This window comes from Balaenoptera borealis (genome assembly GCF_965194805.1).
Source record: "Balaenoptera borealis genome assembly, chromosome: 13".
NCBI lineage: Eukaryota > Metazoa > Chordata > Mammalia > Artiodactyla > Balaenopteridae > Balaenoptera > Balaenoptera borealis.
In genome coordinates this window covers 75,329,165-75,355,655 of record NC_138870.1, presented here as the reverse complement: position 1 = coordinate 75,355,655, position 26,491 = coordinate 75,329,165, and the positions used below count along the sequence as shown (strand labels likewise).

Here is a 26,491-nt window from a genome sequence, read left to right as displayed (position 1 = left end):
AGAGAGATTTACAACATGTATAACGGACCTTAGATTTGTATTCAGACTTTTAAAAGAAAGAAAAAAAGCCCTTTAAAAATCAGTAAGAAGTCAAACAAAATAAGGAAGTATAAGCAAAAAATATGAATGAGCAAATCATATAAAAGGAAATATGAATGGCAAGTAAATATGAATGAAATTCAGTTTCGCCAGGAAAATGGAAGTACAAATTAAAGCCATATTGAGATACCGCTTTTATATTGAGATATCTTTTTTATACCCAGTAGATGGGCTTGTGTGTGTGTGTTTAACAATTTCAAGCCTTGGCATGGACATAGATCAATGGGAACTCATATTTTAATGGTGAAAATATAAACTGGTTCAACCATTGTGGAGAGCAATTTAACCGTATGTATCACATAACATGATATGACCCAGCAAATCTGGGGATACATTCTTGCACATTGCATACGGATATAGGGATAAAGATTTGCACTGCAGCATTGTTGTTAATAGCAAGAAAACCGGGAAGCAATACATGGTTTATTATAAGTCAAAACGCTTATACCCTTATAATGATGTTTAGCACAACCTCTCATGTTCTTGCCACAGGAAGAGGAGCAAATTATTGGTGAGGCTTACATAAGGAAACGAAGCTGCATGGCTTGGCTCCTTTCTCTCCTTTCTTGGGAGAGTGACTCCAGGCAAAAAGTGCACATTTTACTCTACTTCATTCTACAGGTTTTATAGTCCTGCCCTGTTGGTATGGGGAGGATGGCCCTGGGTGACCGCTGCCTATGCCTTAGGTTCTGGGGTTCAGAATTACGAAACCCATTTGCCCACAGATATAAGCCATATTCTCCAGTTCAATTTTACCAGTAAAAAGGTGACATTTGATCTCCATCAGCCATCCTCTTATCTCATTTATTGAATGGGTCAGTATAGAGGTATGCTATTTATTGAACCCCTTGAATCCCAACATTAAGAAACAAGTAAGAAATATAATTTAGGAGAAAAGAACATATGAATAAAGAGGCTCTTAGATGCCCAAGGTGGATAAATCTATGCTTTGGGGTTACTATGCTAGGCTGTGGCCATAGGAGATGTTCACCTTAGTGAGTTTCTTCAGCTTATAGGGGCTTTGTACACATGTGTGTGTGACCGTTTTCAGAAAGGCAAGGCCTACACACATGAGGCCATAAGCAAACATCATCTAGCCCTGCTCTGCATTTAGCAAAAGCAACTGCTCAGCAGGCTGTAAGCTTCAGCAGAGGCCCAGGCCAAGGTGACATCTGAATCAAGTGGTGGGGACTTGAAAATGCAGATCACCAAGTCGATCTGGATCTACACCTGGACCAGGTATCAGGCAGAGGCAGGATTAAATCTTCTGAGCCATTCTTGAACAGAACAGTATTTGCTGATTTTAAGCTGAAGGCAGAAGTGAATTCCACATGAATTACAGAGCACTAGCAGAGGTTCCAGGTTTAAACATTTAGAAATAGGCCTAGCTAGGTAGCCTTAGATTGGTGTTTCAAATTCCATTTTGCTACCAAGATTATAGAGAACTTCAAAGGAACAAATCTTAGACATCTTGGATTTATGTGGCTTACTCACAGGCCAAGGGGTCACCCAGTGGTATGCAAAAGCTAGTTTGTATTAACTCATGAGAGCTGACTGTTAAATTTTCAGTAATTTTGTGAAGTGGTTGATATCACATTGGTAGCTTGAAATTGGCCATGATGGGAGCATTTATGCTTTTGAAATCGGTAAACCCTACACATCAGGGTTTTTCCCTATCCTAACTCCCAGCTAGTTGTTAAACTTTTCCTATCATGTGCTTTCCTATGCACTTTGGACTTGAAAATTACATGAGTTCAGACCTGAATTGAGATCCAATCTGTGGTAGATGTTATTATTTTCAAGAAAACAAACAAACAAAAAAGGACCAGAGCACCAATTATAATGAGACATACCATTCTGGGGAGATTGCAGTAGAGCACTCAATGAAATTATTGCAGACTCAATAATTAGAAAGACAATAAAAGAATTCTGTGCCTGGAATAATCTGTCTCACATAGTCTGGTCTGTGTAGGAATTCAAAGATAAACTGTAGAGGTTTGAAACACATGGCATAATAAAAATTAAAACACAATAATAAACAGAGACAGGCTGATTAAACTAGGAGAGAAGGAATTTCTTAAGGAAAACAGTGGAGATCCTATAGAAGAAGCAAGACTTTTATAAAAGGGAGATGAAAATTTTAAGGATGGAGCATATAAAAAATATTAAAGAAAAATGGAGATGCACGTTAAACTAAGTCTCTTGGGGTCATTAGAAGGGGAGGGGAGGCACTGCCTTAGTTTTGTCCTGTCAGAACATTGACTGGGGCCCAATGAAGAAAGGCAAAATCCTAGGGAGCAAACCGGAATGGTTGCCCCAGGGAAGGCCAGGATTTAGGGCACTATTAAGAGGCAACTTTTCTAATGTTGTTTAAGAAAAGCAACTTGCTAAGCTCTTGTCCCTTAGATGGAGGCATTTGAGACATTGTCTTGGGAACTTTAAAGACTGGATCCCCCTAAAATTTAAAACAACTCTTCAGAGTGGCGGCAGGAAATCTAGATAGATTTCAGAGGAGAAAATGAGGAAGGTCAGTATCAGACTCGAAGAATTATTGAGGGAGTTTCAAGGCACCAGTTTCTGTATGTGGGAACATAGGAATTGCTTGTTCTGAAAGGGAACATGTCTGAGAAAATTAGGAAATTAAAGCTCTAAAGGAAGGCCCAGCAGAGAGAAAATATTAAAGGAGCACACAGTGCAATAGTAGGTCAAGTCCAGGCCTGGTTGAAGGCTGAGCTACAGGAGATGCCTTCCAGCTGAGCCTTCAACCAAGAAAGGTGACAGCGGAGAGGCTTTGTTGAGCAGTGGCTAATTCTGGCAGGTTCAGAACAAACTAATTTCATATCTCTTGTTAAGAAAGAAATACAATACAAACCCTGGAGAAATAAGTTAGAAAACTAAATGTCTGGGTCAGAAATCAAACTGTAAGTTTAAGGAAAGAAGACATTCAGGACAAAAATCATAGTCCTTTGTGAGGTACAGAAGGAAAAGGAGTAATTTAGGAAGCAGGATAAACTGTTTACAAACCCTGTAGAATCATTCTCAAAGATGTAGGGGAAGAGTAGAGTGATATAAAGCACTAGAGGATCATCCTGCTATTGCAATACACACACTACACACACGCACTTAATGGAAAGAATGCTACACAAGGCTAGAACATTTAAAAACAGAATTGACAGTCCCTTGAGGAGCATCTGAGTTACTGGACCTTGCTATGTCACTAGGGGCACAGACTTCAGACTTCATTTTAAGACTACAGCTTCATTTTAAGAACCTGCTAAGAAAGAAAAAAAGCTACATGATCTCGCTTAACGTAGGATCTTAAAAAGCCGAATATATATAAGTGGAGAGTAGAACGAAGGTTAGTAGGGATGGAGAAGTGGGAGAAATGAAGAGATGTCCATCAAAAGGTACACAGTCACATCCTGTAAAATGATTAGTTCTAGAGATCTAATGTAGAGCATGATGACTAGTGAATACAGTAATCCCCCCTTATCTGTGGTTGCGCTTTCCATGGTTTCAGTTACCTGTGGTCAACTGTGGTCGGAAAATATTAAACAGGAAATTCCACAAATAAATGATTCATAAATTTTAAATTGCAGCACCGTTCTGAGTACCGTGATGAAGTCCCACACCCTCCCTCTCTGTCCTGCCTGGGACATGAATCATCCTTTTGTCTAGCAAGTCCTGCCTGTTAGTCACTTAGTAGCCTTCGCAGCCATCAGATCTACTGTCGTGCTATCACAGTGCTTGTGTTCAAGTAGCCCTTCTTTTACTTAATAATGGCCCCGGGGCACAAGAGGAGTGATGCTGGCAATTTGGATATGCCAAAGAGAAGCTGTAAACTGCTACTTTGAAGTAAAAAGGTGAAAGTTCTCGACTTAATAAGGAAAGAAAAAAGTCGTACGCTGAGATTGCTAAGATCTGTGGTAAGAATGAATCTTCTACTAATGAAATTGTGAAGAAGAAAAAGAAATTCATGCTAGTGTTGCTGTTGCATCTCAAACTGCAATGTTATGGCCACACTGCACAATAAGTGCTTAGATAAGATGGAAAAGGTATTAAATATGTACAATATTTTGAGAGAGAGGGACCACATTCATATAACTTTTATTACAGTATATTGTTATAATTATTCTACTTTACTGTTAGTTACTGTTAATCTCTTACTGTGCCTAATTTATAAATTAAACTTTATCACAGGCATGTATATATTGAAAAAAAGCATAGTGCATATAGAGTTTGGTACTATCCACGGTTTCGGGCATCCACTGGGGGGTCTTAGAACATATCCCCTTCAGATAAGGGGGGACTACTATAAAACTATATTGAGGGACTTCCCTGGTGGTGCAGTGGTTAAGACTCTGAGCTCCCAATGCAGGGGGACTGGGTTTGACCCCTGGTTGGGGTACTAGATCCTGCATGCCGCAACTAAAAGAGCCCGCATGCCACAATGAAGACCCCGCGTGCTGCAACTAAGACCAGGCACAGCCAAATAAATAAATAAATAATTTTTAAAAAACTATATTGAATACAGGAAATTTGCTAAGAGAGTAGATTTCGGGTACTCTCACACACGAAAGAAGTAATTACGTGAGAAGGTATGTCATTGGTTTGACTGTAGTAAATATTTCATTCCACTATGCATATGTATATCAAATCATCATATTGTACACCTTACATATATACAATTTTTATTTTATAAATAATAAACAAACAAAATAACCTGCTGAGGGCAGATTCCCTAGGTGGATAAATTCAGAGAGTTGGGGAAAATCTTCCTTAGGAGGTTCATATCACAATCTCAAGCAATTCTATTGCAAGTGCTGATGGCAAAAGCCATGAAGACACTGGAATGAATGTGTCTGCTCACACGGGTGGGTGCATCTTTCACAAGGCAGAGTCCTACCGGAAAGTAGCACCACAAAGCCAGAAACAACAAGCACAAAGGGGAAATGGAAATTCATTGGATAGTCTGGACGAGAAGGCATTTTGAGTTAGACTTGTAGGCTGCCACCAGTAGAGTTTCTAAGCATTGCAAGAAGACCACAATATCTAAAATGCCACAGTCAGAGAGACAAGACTATAAGCATGAATAGATTTCCTATAACAAGCCCCAACTCCACCCACCCCCAGACGCTCAAAACAGCAAATGCATGGCCATGCATTAACCACTTGCTGGGAGATCTTTCCCATGTTAATTTAAATTGACGATTTGTAGACACTGAACATCTGGAATAGATTTATCAGCATTCTGATGAGGTTCAAACCAAGTTTTTCTCTCTACTTTCCTTACCTCAGATATCAGTGAGGTTTTGCTGTGATCTTTGACATCACTAACTAATATGTTTCAGGAACTTAAATTTTGCCTGGGATAACTACTTTATGAGTTACTTTTTTCCCTCTGCATCTTATAGGTGTGGTATTGGTGCTGGGATAATATTCTGTATCCTACTCATCCTTTGGACCATTTAATAACTGAGGTGCATTGTTGAAATTACCTAAATTTTGAGATGAAGGCGCTAAATTAGTTCTTGTGAGTTCAACCCAGGATGCCACTGCTGAAACCCTCTGGGTTCTCTGTAGCCACTAGATCCCCTCTAGCTAGACTGAGCAGAATAAGAAATTGGAGAAGATAAATTTTAGACTCTCTTTTCTCATTTATTTCAACTTCAAATTACAGTGGAAAAACAATTTGATTTTTGGCCTTGATATCATTGACCTTGAACATTTGAGGAACTTAATCTTTGAATTGGATTTTCTCATGAGCCATAGTGAACAATGATGCTGGACAAAATTTGTAATGAGAAATAGGATGAAGAGTGAATTTCAGCCTTGGAATGAAGTGGTGTCAGAGTTAATGTAACTAATTTGCTGCTCTGACATAGAACATTTTGAGAAGATATTTTACACTTGACTTTTGAGGCTGCTTTCTTCACTGGCAGTCATTCTAGGAAGAACCCATAGACTTATGGTTGGTATCAGGGGAGCAGCTTTGTAAAGGTAGGAACAGGACCACCCTAAAAGGATGAAGGGTTCTTCCCTGTTTGATTATACATTTATTGGTTAGATTTAATAGGTTAAGAGAAACACTGGAAATTTTTAGGATGAACATTTTTTCCACCCATCCTCCCTCACTCCCCCCCTTGTGAGGAGTGAAATATCTCATTGGTGATTTGGGATACAAGATTGCACGTGCACATCTTGGGGGCTGGCATTGCTTCCAATTGCTCTCAGTCATGCTGTCATCTTAGTGGTGAAGGTCTTGTTCCATGCGTGAAGCTTGTGTTGGTCCAGCACTGACTGTGGGTGGTTGATTGTGGGTAAGTCAGTCTAATTCTGAGGTTCAATATTATGAAAACAACTTCTCTACAGATGTAAGCTGTATTTCCTGGTATCTTATTTATGTATTATAATGGTGTCCTTTTGGTTCTTCATCTGACAATTCTATTCTTACTTTAGAGGGGAAATAACACACACTCCAGATATTTTCTTCCATGTGGAAGGACCTACACTTGTATAACATTCCTGGCCTCTCTATATCCCCACTTACCACTTGGAGAAGTAAAGCAATTTATATTTTTGGTAGTTTGGGGGGAAAAACAACTGAGCATGCCTTCATCTTTTCCTCCATTTCAGAATAAGTCTGCCAATTGTTCTTGGCCATATCATGAACTCAGTGGTAAAGGCTCCACTCTTACCAGAAAAGCCTGCAGCTGTCTTGCTTCAACTTGTACTATGTGTTTCTATATTATTTGAGAATATTCAACTCTGCTATAGAGCACAAGAGAAACAAATGGGATGATGAAACTCATAGAATGTGTTTAAGTGTAGACAAGTCAGTAATCTATAAGATATGATAGATATGGATGAAGTAAATAGAGCATATGAGTGCTAGAAACAGACAAGAAGGAAAGAAGCACCAAGAGGATACAGATAATTATAAGTCATTAAATATGCACATATGAAGTAGCACTCAATATTCATGAAGATTTAAATAAGTCACCTACTGGTAACACCCATTCTGGCACCACAAGTTCTCTGTCCAGAAAATGCAGACAAAATTCATGCTTGCTCATCAGCTTAATTGCCCCTAAGTCTCTTAAATGAAGCAAGACTTGTGTTAGCTTAGTCATCTTCTGTCTGTGGACCTCTTGCTTCAAAACTCGACTCTGATCTTCACAATCACATCATCAGCAGAGAAGGCAGATGATCAGACAGAGACAGGATTCAGGTTCTGTGGTCCTTCCGCCCTGCTTGTATTCTTTCATAACTATATTAACCTACCCCATCTCTTTGCTCTTGCTCCTCACTGTGTACTTTATATTGATTTAATAAACTATGTGATTTGAGCATTTTAACATGGTCTGTGAACGTTTCTGTTCCATGGCCTCTAGGAGAGCTTTCCTGGTGCTGTACTTGGAGGCCACCATTGTATGAAGGTAATTTCCCACATGGTAAAATTGATTCTCAATTAGTTCAACACTCAGGGAAGATGCGGGTTATTTACTAGATTTTTATACCTCAATATCCACCAGTAAATGGGTGGATAAAGGGTGATTTATAGCCACAATGGGATCTGTGCCGTTATTAAAATAACTAAAATTTATTTATATGTAACAATAAGGATAAATCTCAAAAATGCAACATTGATGTAAGAAATTAATTATAAAAGGATAAACACAATGAAATCAACTTATATAAATGTTAAAAACATATGAGTGACTAACTGTTACTCAGGATCAAATTTACTCTTCTTTCTTCCAGTAATAGAATAGCCACTCACCCAAGATTCAGCAGAGTATATGAGTATGGGGCTATATTGCTAGATAATTTCTAGGCTTCCTTGAAGCTCAGTGTAGCCATGAGCCAGATTCTACCCAGTGTGATGTAAGCAGAATTATGTGTGTAATTTCACTGTTACATCCTTAAATGTGTAAAGGAGGCTGCATGCCCACCACTACCTCTCCTTCCCCTTCTGATAGCTGGTATGCAGAAATACCAGCTTCAACTATTAGAACACCCACAATGATGATGCAACACCAAGAGAAGGAGCCTAGGTTCCAGATGGCCTTGTGGTCATCTGGCCTGGATTGCTAGTCTATCACTGGACTCCTCGATTGAGCCACGGTATTTCTGAGTCACTGTATTTTGAGGTTTCTTTGTTATAGCAGCTCAATATGTACCCTAATTAATGTAATACAAAATGATACATTTAGTTTTAAATATTTATACCATAAAATATAAAATATTTGTGAGATGATACACATCAACTTCAGGATAATGGTTAACTCTGGGGAGGAGAAATGAGAATGGATGGAGTGGTGCTTAGGAGGTGATCTATAATTAGTAAGATGAATCCACAATGTCATAGGAATCCAGAATCATCATTTCTGCTTTGCTCATTCACATGTGTCCCTTCCTTCCTCAAGGTCTCAATATGTTTGCTGGAATCCAGCCATCACATTCTTATTCCAAGCAGAAAGCAATAAAAAAGAGGGGAAAGAAAAAAAAGCATCATACCAAATAAGCTCACTTAATGAGACTTCATGTAAATCTCACCCCGAAATCTTCTGCTTACCTCTCTCTGTAGTCTCGTCCCCTCCATTTTATACTCCATGCTGTGCCAAAGCAATCTTGTATTTTAGGCATCAATAACTTCCCAATCCTTGGGATTCTGTTCAGACCTTAAATCTGCATGTGAGTGTCTTCATAATCCAGCTATTAACCTCACCAGCTCTATCTCCTGTCTCTCCATGCTTGCATGTGATGCTCCAGACAAATCAAATGCTTTTAGTTTCTGAAAGCTGCTCTGCTCTCTCTTGTTCCTCTGCCTTGGCAACTATACCTCCTTCTGCTTGGAACATTCTTCTTTCACTTAGCTAACTCTTATTTTTTCTTTGAGACTACCTGCTCTATGCCCCTTGGACTTTATAAAGTATTCCTTACCTTAGGTCTGGACCAGGTATGCTATAAATAAACTTTGAAGACACTCTGTGTATATATCTATAATATATAACACTTACCACATGTATTAAAATTGTTTATTTAATTCTCTTTCTCTTCTACTATACTGAACTCCTTAAGGGTAGAGATTTTCTTGTATCTCTAGTGCTCAGCATGCATGAGTTGTTTCATAAATAGGGCAACCATATAATTTGCCTTCCAAACTAGGATGCTTTTAATCATTCCATGGAGACAATGGATGTAAAGTGGGCAAGCTGGAACATATGATCTTCCCATCAATAAATGTTTGGTTAATATATACATACCATCAAATTGGTATGTATACATTATCAGAGTGTTTATATATCATTGCACTGGAATTAAAAAAAAAGTCTGGCTTCCTTACTTTTAGTTACTTAATGACATCAGCCCCCAGTACAGTTCATGGGGGCTGTAAGTGCTGCATGTTGTTGAATAAATGAATAAGGACATGCTATCACCTACCACTTCGAAAAGAGCATTCACCCTTTATGTACTGGAGAGAATTGGTAAGAGATGGATGATTCAACTTTTTAAAAAAGAGCACTTTCAGTAGTATGTACAAGAAAATACTTTCATAGAAGAGGTAGTATGCACCATGGTATTTTCTACCATTAACATTTACTCATGATTGTCTTTTCTGAGAAGGTTCTTTTTCCTCTTGTCTACTTTAACCTTTGTGATCTCCCCCAATCTTCAAAGTCCATCATAAATACTTCATAGAAGAGGAACTTCTGTGCTGTTCCTCATGCCAGCGAATGTGGTCATTGTGGGGAGCAGTGCTGAGATAGAGTTTATGCACAAAAAAAACATGTGAAATGTGGAACATCTTTAATTTGAGTAGGAGATCAGAAAGGCCGGAGTTACTTCATCCCCACTCATTTTTTGGCTACCAATTCAGGACAGTCAGGTGACTTTCAAGAGTATATTTCTTAGTTCTCCTTCTTTTTTTCTTTCTGTTTTGTTTTTATCTTAGCCACCTGTAAGAAGATTTTCTTTTTTCTCTTGTGTGGGAGTCTCTGCCCAGAGGACAGTTTTATGTTAAAATTCAGAAATACTTTGAGTAAGTGATGAAAAGCAAACACCTAGATGATTTGCAGAGATCTTTGTTCAAGCTTTGAATTGAAAACAATTACTTCCAGACACACTCATTACCTAATTACTGTTCCAAGTTTCCAAAGCAAAATTAAATTTAGTTAAAAATTATGAACTTGTTGGTACACAGTTATTCCTAGACACACATTCAGGCAAGAGTGTCAACATTTAGTCATGGTCTGAGGAATGCAGGGCTCTGGTGATTGGGTTCTTGAGGTGTTTAGGTATGTGGATAGAGGACTGGGGAGCTTAGTCCTGGTAGAACATCCCAAGTTTCCATCTACTTGTTCAACAATCCCTCCATTGAAAAAGTTCCAGTGCACACATATGGACCAAAATAAATACATAACACCTACTCCTTTTCAGAAAGTTCAAAACCAATCAGAAATTAAGACAAACCTCTACCAAAATTCTTCAGGAAGACTAAGGTATAAGGTTCCCAGTTTTGAGCATACCAGTTTCAGCTTGCCTTTGCACAAAGAACCAAATTCTTCTAAATGACACCAAAGGAGTCTGAGCTAATTATTTTATACTGCATATTCCAAGCCAAAGAAAGTTGAACCTAAGAGACGCTACATATTAGAAAAAGACCTGGATCTGGCACTAAATAAATAGGAAATCTTGAGTAGTTAATTCACTTCTCCTTTTCATGGCCTCATTTTTCCTCAGTGATAAACCTAAACTAAATGATCTGTAAATTTAATTTTAAATATTTGATTCTATGAATTCAAGGCATGAGAAATTGTGAAAAGTACATCTTCTTACCACTAGTCGTCCTTCTTGCACACAAAATGAGGATGCTGGATTGAGGTGCCTTTAGTTTAGCTGGTTATTTATCAGAAGTAGAAGATGTGCCATCAAAATGCTTGGTTTTTGTTTTCCTATTACCATTATGTTTCTTCTAGGAGTTCTTTGTATGCAGATCTGGAGCTCTGTGTTATAAAGATGGTGATATATGAGATAAGCTAGTGACGGTGTTGCAGTATATTCAGCTATTAACTGTTTTCTCACAGGAAAGAGTTTTTATTAGTCTCCATCTGAATGGCTTTGCGAACCTGGATAAGAATTGGATACATGAGAGTCTCTGGTTTCTAAAGAGAGGACTTTGGAAAATTCTGCATTTGCTTGGGAATGCATGTGTCTGCTTTCTGGGCATAAGCACAAGAGGAAACCTCAGGGAGAAAGGACTAGAATTTATTTGCATGTGTAGCTGACGGTAGGGGCAGGGGATCAGCCTTGCATTTATGTGACTCCAGATCTCGACACCCCCAAGTGGCTCCTGGAATGAATGAAAGACATGTCTAATAAGGGCCTGTATTTGGGTGTCTGTTTTCAGACAGTAAGTATTCCTCAGCTCCCAGCAACAAAAATAATTCGTTCTTTCTGAAGTAGTTTCGAACCAAAAGCAATTCAAATTCATGCAAAAACACAGTGAAATGTATCACATAAATCCTAGGATTAAAAGAAAGGTGTTGGATGACAATGTGTTTTCCTCTACAGTTTATGGTTGAAATATTGAACGTTTGTGGAGACTGATTATTATCACTTTAATTTTTGGACCATCCAAATAAAAATAGAGTCAAATTAACAGCCCTCTTGATATCACATTAGCTTATATATATTGGGGTATGAAGAAGGGGGGTTATAGTTATAATTATATTACCATAGGTATAATAAAATAATTAATTATATATACTATATTATATATAATATATAGTAATATACATACTATATTATATAGTCTATATAATATATTACATTATATTACTATTATGTAGTAATTGTTATAATAATATCTTGCATTTACTGGGATTACTCTGTGCCAGGCACCATGTTAAGTGTTTACCTATATTTATTTATTTAACACTCATGTGACCCTCTTTGCCTATGAGGAAACCAAGGACTAGTGAGAAGCCCAAGAACACATAACTAGTATGTAGTAGAGCCAGTACCTGTGCCCATATCCAAATTCCAACTACTGCACTCTGCTACTAAAGGCCAAAGGTTTATCACTGGCCATAAAGATGGAAGAATAATTAAAAATGAATCAATATTATTTCTGTTTAGCTTTTTATTGGCCAGATGTATCACACTGATTACAAGTTTTAGCTTAAAAATCATATTTGTTGAGATTAAATTCTTGTTAGAAAATATCATTTGTGAAAATAAGGCTAAATTGTGAAATTTAAACACACTCTATTTTCCTGAGTATGCACTAAAGGCAACTTTTACTCATGCAAGCTAACAATGACTTTTTGTAGGTCAGAGAGAGGCACAGGGCCAATAGGTTATTTTCCCCTGATGGGAGCAATGATGGGGAATCTGGGTTTGTTTAATCATTCAGATGGTAAGAAAGGACAGAGGATCTGGTTTATTGAACTTTTTTTTTTTTTTTGGTAAAATTATTTTTTAAATATTTTTCTTAAATTATTTAAGAAACTATTTCAGTCCCCTTGGAAAGGAGAAGAAGGCACTGAGATCTGGACAAGTGTGTTTTCTGCATTTTGTTTTTACTTTTGACCCATGGCTGAGGTTGTGAAATAAGCTCTCTGTGTGTCTCTGTGACTGTATTTGAGAATAGTCTTTACTTCTTTTGACAGATTGTATTTTCCCCAAATGGCCACAACACGTTCTTCCATCCAACATGTTATTACAACATGACTTTGACACTCCTCCTATTGAGAGGCAGGATGTATTTTCTGTACGATCATAAGCAGGTTTTGCACTATGGTGTGACACTATGTAACTTCTGAAGCTAAATCATAATAGGTGATACAGTTTGTTCCTATGCTTGGGACCCACCACCATGCAGTGAGGAAGCCCAAGCCATGCGTGTAGAAAGACCCACATGGAGAGGAACAGAGGCCCCAGCCTTCAGCCCTTGTTGAGTTAACAGCCAACAGTCAGAACCCACTTGCTAGCCAAGTGGGATTGGATTTTGGAATTAGATCCTCATCCCCCAGGCAAGCCACCCTCACTGACACTGTGTGGACCCTTCCCCAAGTCCTGTCCAATTTGTGGCTTTGTTATCCAGATAACTGATAGTTGTTGTCTCCAGCTACTATGTTTTGCAGTGGGTTGTTGAGCAGCAATAGGTAATTGAAACCCCTCTCATCATATGAATGTGGAGTATCTTCCTATCTCAAGAGGATAGTAATAAATTAAATAATAAAGTCTCAAAATAAAAGAGCTCTGTTCTGATTGTTTAAAAGAGATTCATGAACGCTTACATAAATCTAATATTCTCCAAGTTCCCATGTTTTTAAATTCTCATATCTTACATGTTAAATAATAATCCAAATTCATATAAATAAGGTAAATTTTAGGACAAAATATGCTGGGTTTAATCATTTTGCTTTTAAAAAAGCAATGTCTTTTTCTGGCCTTATGAATGTGGAGTAGAATCCAAGGAGAAAACAAGTAGAATGCAATTCTATTTTATATAACATTTGCAGTTTTTTTTTTTAATTGAAGAAATTAGTTAATCTGAACTTATTAACATTCTAATACTGTTTTACCAATCAGATAAGCCAACACTACTTCCTACTGCTATTTCCACATAACATTTAAAATTAAGAAAAAGGGTAAAATCATGTGTTCAAACAAATTGAACTACACATTTGACAAATGTTTTTATATAAATAGTAATTATGTTCTATAGTGTGTCAGCGTAAAGAAAGTTTCCAAAATCTATAATTAATTAAAAAAATTATTTTTTAATTCTTGAAGTATTATTATACTCAGGTAATTAATCTTGGATATACAGATATATTTTCAGTAAGGCAGAACACTAAAACATTGGTCACCAAATATTGTTTTAATACATATATTATTTTGCCTTTATTTTTGTATGTTTGGGGGTAGCCTTATCACTGGATTATATTGGCACTATTTTGGCATAGTGGCAAATGATGTTTTGCCACTTTAAGAAGGTGTAAAAGAAATTGGTGTGTCTGTGAGTGGAATTATGCTATCCGGATGGAAATTCTTACGTCTCTCCATTCACGAGGTTTGTTAGTATGCTAAAATGCTTGCTAATGATGCACAGTCATCAATTACCTATCTCCCAGTTCTCTCTGTGGAAAAGTAGTTAATCTGGCTAAAAATTATAATTAAAATGGGCAACTGTAAAGGTAAACCTCACCCTCCCTCCTGAGTTTCTCCTTTACTCTCATACTACCTACCACACTCATGACACTTGTGACATCGGACGTCTGGAGATTCTCCCCGACACCAAGTAATTCTCTGTGACACCCAGGTGTCCTACAGTTCAGTTCAGTTCTGCCACTAACTTGAGTTAGGACGGACCCCATAGGTTAGGGATTGGTCCCAGGACACTGCCCCCCTGTTGCAAGTGGTAGGTCCCCAGGTTACCCACAACTTCTGCCTGACTTGGTTACAGATCAGAGGTTCCCATGATTTCCTTCTCTTTAGATTCAGTTATCAATATTTGCTAGAACAAACTAGCATGGAACTTAAGGAAACACTTACTTATGTTTACCAGTTTATTATACAATAAAGGACACAATAAAAGATACAGATGAACAACCAGATGAAGAGATACACAGAATGAGGTCTGAAGGGGTCCCAAGTGCAAGAGCTTCTGTCCTTGTGGAGTTGTGGTGTTTCACCCATCTGGCACTTGAATGTGGTCACCAACCTAGAAGTTCCTCAAACTCCGCTTTGGGGATTTTTATGGAGGTTTTATCACATAGGCATGATAAACCATTAACTCAATTTCTAGCCCCTCTCTGCAGAATGGGGGGGGTGGGGTGGGGCTGAAAGTTCCAAGCTTCTAATCATGGCTTGGTATTTCTGGTGGGCCCCCCTTCCAGGGACCCGCCAAGAGTCAACATTAAAATAAAAGGAACACCTATCACCCAGGAAATTCCAAGGGATTTAGGAACTCTGTGTCAGGAACCAAGGTCAAAACCAAATATTAGAAGAAAAGGGGCTTCTAGAGCTCTTATCATTTAAAAAATTACAAGGGTTTTAGGACCTCTGTGCCAGGAACCATACACAAATATATTCTATTATACACCTATATGTATACGATATATGCTGCTATTTCACAGTGATAGAGACTATGTTAGGAACAATAATGACAAAGGAGTATAACTGTATCAATGTAAGAAATGTGCTTTAGTTTATCAAGGGTAAAAGAGTGTAGTTTTGACCCTAAGTAAAGTATCAGGATTTTCAGAATATGAAAAAAGACAGTAAGAGACAAAATTTGTATGGTTATAGAAAATTGTAGGCTTGTAGAAATTAAACTTTACTTCCTTCCTTTATGATCTCTAAAAATAATGAATCTAAAAAGAAGTAATAAAATATGTTAAATTCCGGCAAAATTTATTCAGTTTTGAGGCAGTTATTCAAGAAGTAATTTATAAAGAAGGACCTTGTGGATCCTTTACTGCTGAATATATCCACACAACACTAGAATTTGGTTTTCTCTCTTTGAAAATGCTAAGTGTGTCTTGGCACATTCTACTCTTTACAGATGTAATAAAAGTTTATCCTTTACTTTTTATGCAGTCTATTTAGACAGCAGCTACTCTGTATCTTGCTATTATTAAAAAGAAAATGCTCCTTACTTGAGCTAAAGTTCCTTACTATTGTGCAATTAAAATACAATATTGTTATTCTGACTGATAGACAGGCAATGTTCCTTGATTTATTCTTTTCAGGTATGCATGATCCTATCTTAATCGAGTGACCACTTGATAACTCCTTTGTTTTTGCTTCCAAGATCAGACCCTAAATTCAGGGGTGTGGGGATGGTGGATTCAATATATCTTTTACACCTGAAATTATTATTGAGATTTCCCAGAGAGTACGAGAGAAATCACAAAAATTGTTCTTTCACCTTATAAAGAAAGGGATGCTATAAATGATTAGGTTTGTTTTGTATGTTCAGCATTTCTTAAATAGCTCAACACTATAGTAAGATCTGTAATTGTCTTACTGGGACAATTACTGTTAAAGTCTTAGGAGGAAAGAATTGTTGATACAAAAGAGGAGCTCAGCCTTCCCTAGGTCTCTTTCTGTCAGGTCAGGAACTTCAGATTATGGAGACCTTGACAAGACAGGAATTCTTCCACATTGATAAGTACTGCAGGTGAAACTCAGGGAAATAAATTTCTTGAGTTTGGTTTTTTAGCCTCTGGATCAAAGAGCAAACAACAGAGAGGCTTTTGAAAATACAATCCTAGGTTTCTTCTACATATTTCCACATGAAAGATGATTCTCTGGCATTCGTAATTTCTTATGAGCCACTGTATGGCTCTATATCCTCAAGAAAGTTAACATCTTACGTTACATCTATACCAATAAAATAGCCAGAACACAAGTCTATCATTTTGTGTGTGTGTGTGTGTGTGTGTGTGTGTGTTGTAGTCACGAGTGATCATGAATAAACTTTGGAGATTATTTATCATTGTAAAGGTGTCTGTTAAGAAAAATTATCCCAAACTTGAAAATAAGACAAATAGAGGGCAGCATGTCTTTTTAATGTTATACGGGAACATTGTTTAATAGGCCTACCCAAGAATCCTTTACCTAATTTAGGGGAATGTACCTTTGTTTGGACTTGTAATTCACTCTTGATTAAAGGTTCAGATTTTGTGAGTTTACTTGTTCACTTAATAAATAGAAAAACTGTATATTTGTCCTCAAAACCAGGATGCTGTTGATCATTACACTTGGACAATAGTGTCCAGTAGGGAAGCAAATAATTTCTGAGCCACAGAATATAAAATCTCAAAGATTATTGCCCTGGAAGACATTAATCAGTTTTGCCTCTAACTTAGCAGTTGTATTCAAATGCATACAGACACCCACTTCTTCAAATACCCACTTTTTTTACCATCTGCTGGTTCCCTAATTAATGGTTACATTTATAAACACTGTGTTTTTAAATTTTTGAAATTATACTTTGACAGATGTTTTACAAAGTGTATTCTGGGGTATACAAGTCCCAAGAGATATTTTATGGAGAAAATGATTCCATATTCACCCTCTTGCCACCAGCCTCTGAAGACACACACACACACACACACACACACACACACACACACACACACACTCTTCCCTTTAGCCCTGCATTTCCTAAATGTACTTGAACCTGGCAGCCCTTGCCTTTCTTTTTTTCTCCCCTTTTTGTTATTATGTATATGTTACATCATATTGGCTTTTCCTCCAAAATGCATGCTGACTCTCTCCACCTCTGCTGACACCATTCTAGTTTGAGTCATTATTATCTCTTGCCTGCATTTAGCATTAATCTGAAACATAGGTCCTCTGTTCTATGCTGCTACTCTCCAACCCATTTTTCATACAGTGGCCTAAGTGATCTTTCAAAAATAAAATTATATCGTGTTTTCACCTTTTAAAAACTTCCCACTGGGTTCCCACTGCACTCAAACTAGAATTAAAGCTTCTTCCCTGCCAGGCCCTACATGAGGTACCTGCTGCCTGCCCCTCCCTCTTCAGATCAGTAGTCCCCTCCTTCTCACTCTCTGTACTCTAGGCTCACCAGCCTTCCTCCTCTTCCTAGAATAATCCACGTTTCCTCCACCTTAGGGTCCTGCTTCTTGCAATGGTCTTCCTCCAGATCTTTACATGATAGTTTCTCCATATCCTTCAGTCTCAGTTTAAATGTGACCTCCTCAGAAAGGCCTTCTTGACCACCCAGTTTAAAATAGATCCTCCATATATGCAAAGAGGCCAAGGAAAAGAAGTCTGATGACCGAGTTAAGGGAGCTGAAAATGTGTTGTGCTGTAAATGTCTCCTGCTTTTACCGTAGGGTTGCCTGAAAAATCTACCATACCAAGTCTTTTTAAAATCTACCATGTATTCATCCTCTTTTAAAATGCATGAATTCCTAGAAGGATTAAGGCAAAGATGGAAGGGTAAAACAGTTGGCCTGGCCGGGGGCAAGAATTGGCCCTGCAAATAGGCTTTGCGTGGCTTAAACAAGTGTTTAAATATTTGAATTATTGCCAACATTTAAACAATTAAGAGGTTTTCAAGTAAATATTTCTTTTCGTGTTGAAATCAGGCTGATTTTCTCCCTTGGCAATAATCCTGTGAAAGGGCAGCACCCTCTAGGGGTCTCCAATTCCCACCCAATTCATGACACTCTTGGAGGTTATCTGCCTGCACTTTGCAACCTCTCTGTCATCACTTACATAATAATGGATTTGGTGAGAGTGACTTAGACGAGACTTCTGACTTTTCTTACAGGCAAGGAGATGGTGATTTTAAAATAACAGGGCTATGGTAATCATAGGTGTGTAATCTGAATCTTAGAAAGTAATTTAGAGATCATCTGGGTAGCCTTTCTTTCAGTGGAAGAATTACTTTATTTAATTTTACAGACTTTTGAAGAAGGTATTAACCGCCCCCTCCCAAACTTCTTGGGTGAGGACATGGGTCCTCAGAGAGATCATACAGCCAGTAAGTGGTAGAATCTAGTATCTCACTGGAATTTGTTCCAAGTCTAGAGCTCTTTCCACCACACTGCTTCCCTACATGATAGCAGGCTGTGTGTGTAGCCAGTGTGAGAGTCTGGCAACAGCCAATATGGATCTCTGCTCAGTTCTCTGGGCTCTGCATCCCTGTCCTAGACTTTGACTCCAGGTATCCTTCTGGACCTTCTGCGTCACTGGTTCAAGAATGATGTAATGTGCCTGCTTTTGATTTAGATTGTGGTCTCCTGGCTCATGTTCCTTTCTTGCTACTGTTATTCTTCAGTTTGTTCACACTATGTCTTATTTTTTTCTTCAGGTATTTTTTTATTCAATATAGATTTTTAATTAATTTTTTCCAGCTTTATTGAGATATAACTGACATGTAACATTGTGTAGGTTTAAGAGGTACAATATGTTCATTTGATACACTTATATATCACAAAATGATTACCACAGTAGCATTAGTTAACACCTCCAGCACCTTACGTAATTACCGTTTGTTTTTTGTGGTGAGAACATTTAAGATCTACTCTCTTAACAACTTTCAAGTATATAATATAGTATTGTTAACTATAATCACCATACTGTGTACTATATTCCCCAGAATTTATTCAACTTATAACTGGAAGATTGTATCTTTTGACCAACACCTTCCCATTTCTACCCTCACTCCCCAACCCAGCCCCTGGCAACAACCATTCTACTTTCTGTTCTATGAGTTTGGCTTTTTAGAGTCCACGTATTAGTGATATCATACACTATTTACTTTCTCTGTCTGGCTTATTTCACTTAGCATAATGCTCTCAAGGTCCATCCATGTTGTCACAAATGGAAGGACTTCCTTCTTTCTCATGGCTGAATAATGTTCATTATATATTAATAATATATATTATATATATAAATAATATCTTCTTTATCCATTTATCTGTACACAGACACTTAGGTTTTTTCTATATCTTGGCTATTGTGAATAATGCTGCAATGACTATGAGAATGTAGGTATCCTTTTGAGATCCTGATTTCATTTCCTTTGGCTATATACCCAGGAGTGGAATTGCCAAATCACATGGTAATTCTATTTTTAATTTTTGAGGAAACTTCATACTGTTTTCCATAGTGACTGTACCAACTTACATTACCACCAACAGTGCATGAGGAGTCCCTTTTCTCCACATACTTGCCAGCACTTGTTATCTCTTGTAATCTTGATGATGGCCATTCTAACAGGCAAGAGGTGATAGTTCATTGTAGTTTTGATGTGCATTTTTCTGATGATTAATAGTATTGAGCATATTTTTATGTACCTTTTGGCCATTTGTATATATTCTTTGGAGAAATGTCTATTCAATTCCTCTGCACATTTAAAAATCAGATTATTTGGTTTTTTCCTCTTCAGTTCTATGAGTTTCTTAAATATTTTGGATATTAACCACTTCTCAGATATAAGTTTTCCAAATATTTTCTCTCATTCTGCAGGCTGACTTTTCATTTTGTTGATTGTTTCTTTTGCCGTGCAGAAGCTTTTTAGTTTGATATAGTCCCACTTATTTGTTTTTGCTTTAGTTGTTTGTGCTTTTGGTGTTATATTTTAAAAATTATTGCCAAGACCAGTGTCAAGGAGGTTCCTCCCTATGTTTTCTTCTAGGAGTTTTATAGTATCAGGTCTTTAATTCTTTTCAAGTTAATTTTTCTGAATAATGTACAATAGGGATCCAATTTTATACTCCTACATGTGATTATCCAATATTCTTGTCTCCCTTGTCAAATGTTAGTAGACTATATATATGAGGGTTTATTCCTGGACTCTCAATTCTGTTCCATTAGCTTCGTATCTATTTTTATGCCAGTGCCATACTGTTTTGATTACTATATCTTTGTGGTATAGTTTGAAATCAAGAAGTATGATGCCTCCAACTTTGTTCTTCTTTCTCAGGATTTCTTTGGCTATGTGGGGTCTTTTGTGATCCTGTATGAATTTTAGAATTGCTTTTTCCTATTTTCTATATTGTGTATTTATTAACAAATTATTGTGGCTATAGTTATTTTTAATACTCTCGTCCTTTAAACTTCATGCTAGAGTTAAGTGGTTAATGTAACATGATATTATAATATTAAGGTATTATGAATTTGACTAGATACTTACTTTTACCAGTGTGTTGTATATTTTCATATGTTTTCATGTTACTAATTTGCATCCTTTCATTTCAGCTTGGAGAATGCCTTTCAGCATTTCTTGTAAGGCAGGTCTAGTGGTGGTGAACTACTTCAGCTTTTGTTTCTCTGGGAAAGTCTGTATCTCTCCTTCATTTCTGAAGGAAAACCTTGCCTGATAGAGTATTCTTGGTTGGCAGGTTTTTGTTTGTTTGTTTGTTTTCATTCAGCACTTTGAATATATTATCCCACTTTCTCCTGGACTGTAAGGTTTCTGTTGAGAAATTCACTGATAGCCTTATGGGTGCTTCCTTGTATATAAGCTTCTTTTCTCTTCTGGCTTTTAAGATTCTCTTTTTTTCTTTGATTTTTGACAGTTTTACTATACCTTGTCTTGGAGAAAATCTCTATATATTGAGTTTGTTTGGTGACCTAAGAGCTTCATGAACTTGGATATCTAAATCTCTCCCCAACTTTGGAAAACTGTCAGCCATTATTTCCTTAAATAAGCTTTCTGTCCACTTCTCCCTCTCTTCTCCTTCTGGAACTCCAAAAATTGGAAAATGTTTCTTCTGATGGTATCCAATAGATCATGTAGGCTTTTTTCATTGATTTTTATTCTTTTTCTTTGTTTTCCTGACTGAATTATTTAAAGTTCCTGTCTTCTAACTCACAGATTCTTTTTTCTGCTTGATGCATTTTGATGTTGATGTTCTCTATGCATTTTTTAATTTAATTTCATTCATTGTACTCTTTAGCTCCACAATTTCTGTTTGGTTATTTTTTATGATTTATATCTCTTTGTTACACATATTTTGTTTGTGTATTATTTTCCTGATTTTACTGAATTGTCTTTCTGAGTTTTCTTGTAGCTTATTGAGTTTCCCTAAAATAGCTATTTTGAATTTTTTATTAGGTAAATCCCAGATCTCCATATCTTTGGGATCATCTACTGGAATATTATTGTGATCTTTTGGTGGTGTCATGTTTCCTTGATTTTTTCATGTTCCTTGGAGTTTTGTGTTTCTGTCTTTACATTTGAAGTAGCAGTCACCTCCTCTAGTCTTTAATGCCTTCAAGAGAGAAATACCTTCCATCAGCTCTGCTAAGGATTCTGAGGCTTTCTCAGATCTTCTATGGATACACCTGCTCCATGCTTCTTGCTCCAGAAATATTAAGTGTCTATGCCTTCTCTTATTCCTGCAACACATCAAGCTGAGAGACGATAGCCTCCCTTTAATTTTCCCAAAGGTGGCACTAAATCTCAAGTGTGTGGTCTCTCCCTGGCTCACAGATCCAGGCTGGCTTTCTATACTTGCTCACTAACCATCTGCCAAAGCTCGCTCTCACCGCCACAACTGGGAGTACACATGGGGATGGCCACAGGGTCATGTGTGGGTAAGGTGCACAAGGTGCTGGGAGTGCCCATGAGCTAGTTGGGGAGATCTACAGGTGAGGTGTCCCCAGCAGTTCATGGGTAGGCTTCTTGATGGAGTCTGCAATACAGTTAGTAGGATCTGCATTCCTTTAATGTCCTCCAAGAATCCTTTTTACCTCTCTTCCAGACTCTTCACACCCCCCAGTCATGCAGCTCATGATTCAGTAATATGGAAGGGGTAAGAGAGAAATGAGCCTCTTTGGCAGCGTCCCACACAGTTACGGAAACTGGGTGCTCACTCACATGCTCACACGTTCCCTGCTAGGAGAAAACATGAGCTAAGAAGATCTCCTTTGGCCCTAAGTTTGCCACCTTGGGGGAGGGATAATGTGGGTAAAGTCAAACTGTCCTTCTTACTCTCTCCAATGCATCCAAACTTGTATTTGTTTGCTCCAATGCCATGCTGGACCTTCTCTGATGGAAACCGGGACTTCCATAAAGGCTGTCTCATCCATTAGTGATTGTCTAAGAGAGTGTTTTCCAGGGCTCCTGGATAATTGCTGAGAGAGGCTGGAGCCAGTTCACAGTCTACTGCAGGGTCTACAGCCAGGACCAAGGTCTATATGCCTATTACCTGATGCACAGGTGGGCAAGACTCCTTCCAGGTCCCTTGTCATATGGTGCTGGATCCCACAGTAACCACCAAGGCATGGATATACAGGGATGGATGCCAAATTGTTGTTGTTGAGGGGGGGTAAACATGTATGAGGGACATCTTTGTCATAATGCTGACATCACTTCAAATACATCCACTCTTTGTCTTGTTGACCTACAGGTTTTAGTGGTTTTCTTGACTTCCTTGAATTGCACCTTATCCTCTTCCCTAAAGCCCTGCTACTCAAAGGAGATTGGAGGAGCAGCAGCATGGTATTGCCTTGGAACTTGTTAGAAATGCAGCATTTCAGGCCTCTTCTCAGATCCACTGTATTGGAATCTGCACCTTAACGAGATCCCGGGATGATTCATATGCCTATTAAAGTGTGCAAAGCACACACTATATGACTTCTTTCTCAGCCATCATGGGGTAGATCTCCTTCTGCTATCCTGCATTCCCACTGGATCAATTCTAGCCAATTAGAAATCTTGAGACAGGTCCTTTAGCCTTTGGTGTCATTCCTATCCTGTGGTCTGTGACTGCCTTATTCCTTTCTAGACTCTACTTGGTTGTTACATTTATTTGGTTAACCCTGACAATGGTGTGTGTGTGTGCATGTGTAGATATGTGCATATGCAGGAGAAATATCTAGTTGAGGACTATATTTTCATCAAGATGGTAGGTTTTCAAACCGAATGTTAAAAGATAAGGAGGATTTTTAAAAGGTGGAATTTGGGACAAAGAAGGAGGAAAGAAATCCCTTAGAATAATAACCAATGAAATTAGGAATTTCTTGGTAACAACCCATGTACTAATGCTTCACACATGTTTCTTTCATTTAGTCCTCACAACAATTCTATAAATTAGGTTTATTATGATCCCCTTTGTAAAAATGGGGAAACAGAGGTACAAAGATATTAATTAACTTGCCCACAGCCACAAAGCAAGTAAATGGTGGAGCAGGCCTTTGATCCCAGGCAGTGTGAATAGCACACCCACGCTCTTAACCGCATCACTGCTTATGGAAAAACATGAGAAATGTATCTAGGTTTGAGGAAAGTGGAACTCAACTCATTATACACTAAAGAGTCCGGATTAGTTAAAACATAGTATATAAAAAGAAAAGTAATGGAAAGAAGAGACAGCTAGAGAATTTCTATATGAAGAAGGGTTTAGGGTAGAAATCTGGTGGTGAAGGAGTTGCTTAGGGTCTTACCTTGATGTTTCATTTGCATAATGAGTACTCTTTTTTACCTAGTATATGAAATTTAAGGTGGCATGTTGGCAGTAGTGGGCAGTAGTATCAGCCCTTGGCTGCAGGCAAGGGCTAATGAATAAGTATGCATAAGAGCCCTGAAAAGCTAGCTGTTGTCATTGCCAAATCTGGAGAACTTAGCTGGGGCAAGAGTATGCATGGCCTCAAATGTTGAACTGGCCCAAATTAATATAACTAATCTGGGATTTGTGTGCAAAAGAGATTGGGGGAAAAGGGCTAATGAAGGGCCATGAGAGATAGAGAGAGGAGTTGGGGAGTTACTGTAGTAGACTAAGAGGACCTCTACTTTGCTAGAGCAGAGGCTGCTAGTTTACAAAGGGAGAAACAGCAGAAAGATGTACCTTATGTCTGACATGGGCAGTAGAGATTGGAAACAGCTAAAGTTGACTCTAATATTTTGAAACTCAGTGACTAGAATGACTAAGAAAAATGGAACAACTCAAGACAATGCTGATTTGGACAGATTATAGATCTAGCCTCTACTTAAACACCTGGAAGGATAGAGATCTCTTTAGTTTGCCACACAGCCTGTTCTACCATGAGATAATTCAAATTATTATTGGTGAGAGAACTAAGTTCATCTTAGTAGAAAAACGTTTCTGAAATCCAAAGCTAATCTTGGAATACTGAGGTCACACTACTCCAGGAATATTTTTTCCATATACAATTAGAAAAGATTTATACACTTTTAATACAAAAATAAATTGATAATTATATTTAAAAATTAGTGAAATAAGTGCTTATGACAATACATGAAAATTTAGATCAAAAACTTGAAGGAAAGATAAAAGTTAGATGAGAGAAAATGTTCCAGGAGGAAGGAATAGCTTGTGTGAATATCCTGACGTGATAAGGAAAAGGGAGCACATCTGGGGAACGGTAACTCGTTCTGACCAGAGTGCAGGTAGGTGGGGGTGGAGCAGATCCCAAAGCCTAGTGAGCCAGGTTAACTGTTTAGATTGTATAACTACAGAGGGAACCTAGGGTAGACATTACTAGTGCTCACCAATATCTGGTTCTCTTCTTCTTTCTGGTCACATTTGAGACCCTGCTTCTCAGAACACTTGCAGCTGGGAGGATGTAACTAGTTCTGGCAATAGAATGTATGCAGCAATTGGACTGTGGTAAATAATGCCCATCCCCAAAGATATCCATGTCCTAATTCCCAGAACCTGTGAATATGTTACGTTACATGGCTAAAGTAATTTTGCACTTGTGTTTAAGGTAAGGATCTTGTGATGGGGTAGCTATCCTGGATGATCCAATGGGCCAATGTAATTTTAAAGGTCCCAAAGAGATGTGTTAACGGAAGCAGAGAGGAGGGAGGGAGGGAAGGAGAGAGAGAGAGAGAGACAGAGAGAGAGAGACAGAGAGAGAGAGATTTGAAAATGTTATACTGCTGGCTTTGGAGATGGAGGAATGGGTCCTGAGCTGAGGAATGTAGGCAGCCTCTAGAAAGGCAAGGAAGTTTATTCTCTCTTAGAGCCTCCAGAAAGAACCAGCTGACACCTAGACTTTAGCCCAGTGAGAACCAGTTGAGCCTCCTGACCTTCAGAGCTGTTAGATAAAACTTTGTGTTGTTCTAAGCTACTACACTTGTGGTAATTTGTTATTAGTAGAATAGGAAACTATCACATGTCCTGAGGTAATGAATATCTCTGAAGGATTCTACATCCCTCTCCATCTCCCAGGATTGAACATGGAAGCCCTGTGATGGCAGAGCTATGTGATGGGTCCAATCTGGATTGATGATAAAGAGAGCTGCCTGGGAGAGTCCCTGATCTAGGCATAGGTGAGAGAGAAACTTTCTGCCTTAAACCACTGAGATTTTGGCTTTGATAGAGAAGCATTAGCCTATTCTATTCTATCCTGACTGCTATAAAGCCCTTAATGGTTTTTAAGTAGAAAAGCGACATGGTCAGATTTGCATTTTTATTATTATTTTAACTATAGCCTGGAGAATGGATTGGAGGGATACAAAGTGGTTAGGTGTTAGAAGATTCTTGTAAGCATCCAGGAAAAATAGGGCCATAATTGGTGGGAATGTGAAGAGAAAAAGACAGTTTGAAAGATGTTTTTGGAAGCTGAATCAACAAGGTTTGGTGATTAGTCGTATATGAGAGGTGAGGGAGAAAGAAGACGCAAGGATGACCAAGTTTCTTGTTTGGGAGGTGGACGGTGGTATCAATTGTTGAGAAAGAGACACAGGAGGAGGAGGAGGAGAGTGAGGAGATGAGGAGTTCCTACAGACCATCCAAATGGAGGTATATTGTGGGAAGCAGAATATACCGATCGATCTGGAGCTCAATGAGTGCTTTAAGCTGGAGGTTAGATTAGAGAGTCATCAGCATGGAGATGGTAAGTGGATCCATTCTTTCAC

The 26,491-nt window shown here is 38.1% G+C and overlaps 1 long non-coding RNA gene across 1 annotated transcript in view; it reads left to right on the top strand.

Annotated features, from left to right (window-relative positions):
* The first annotated feature begins 431 nt into the window (after positions 1-431).
* LOC309609854 overlaps positions 432-26,491 on the top strand; it is a 33,528-nt gene continuing 7,468 nt past the window's right edge. Inside the window, exon 1 of the long non-coding RNA XR_014233624.1 lies at positions 432-25,903. This is a non-coding gene — a long non-coding RNA (uncharacterized lncRNA). The remainder of the gene's footprint in view (positions 25,904-26,491) is intronic.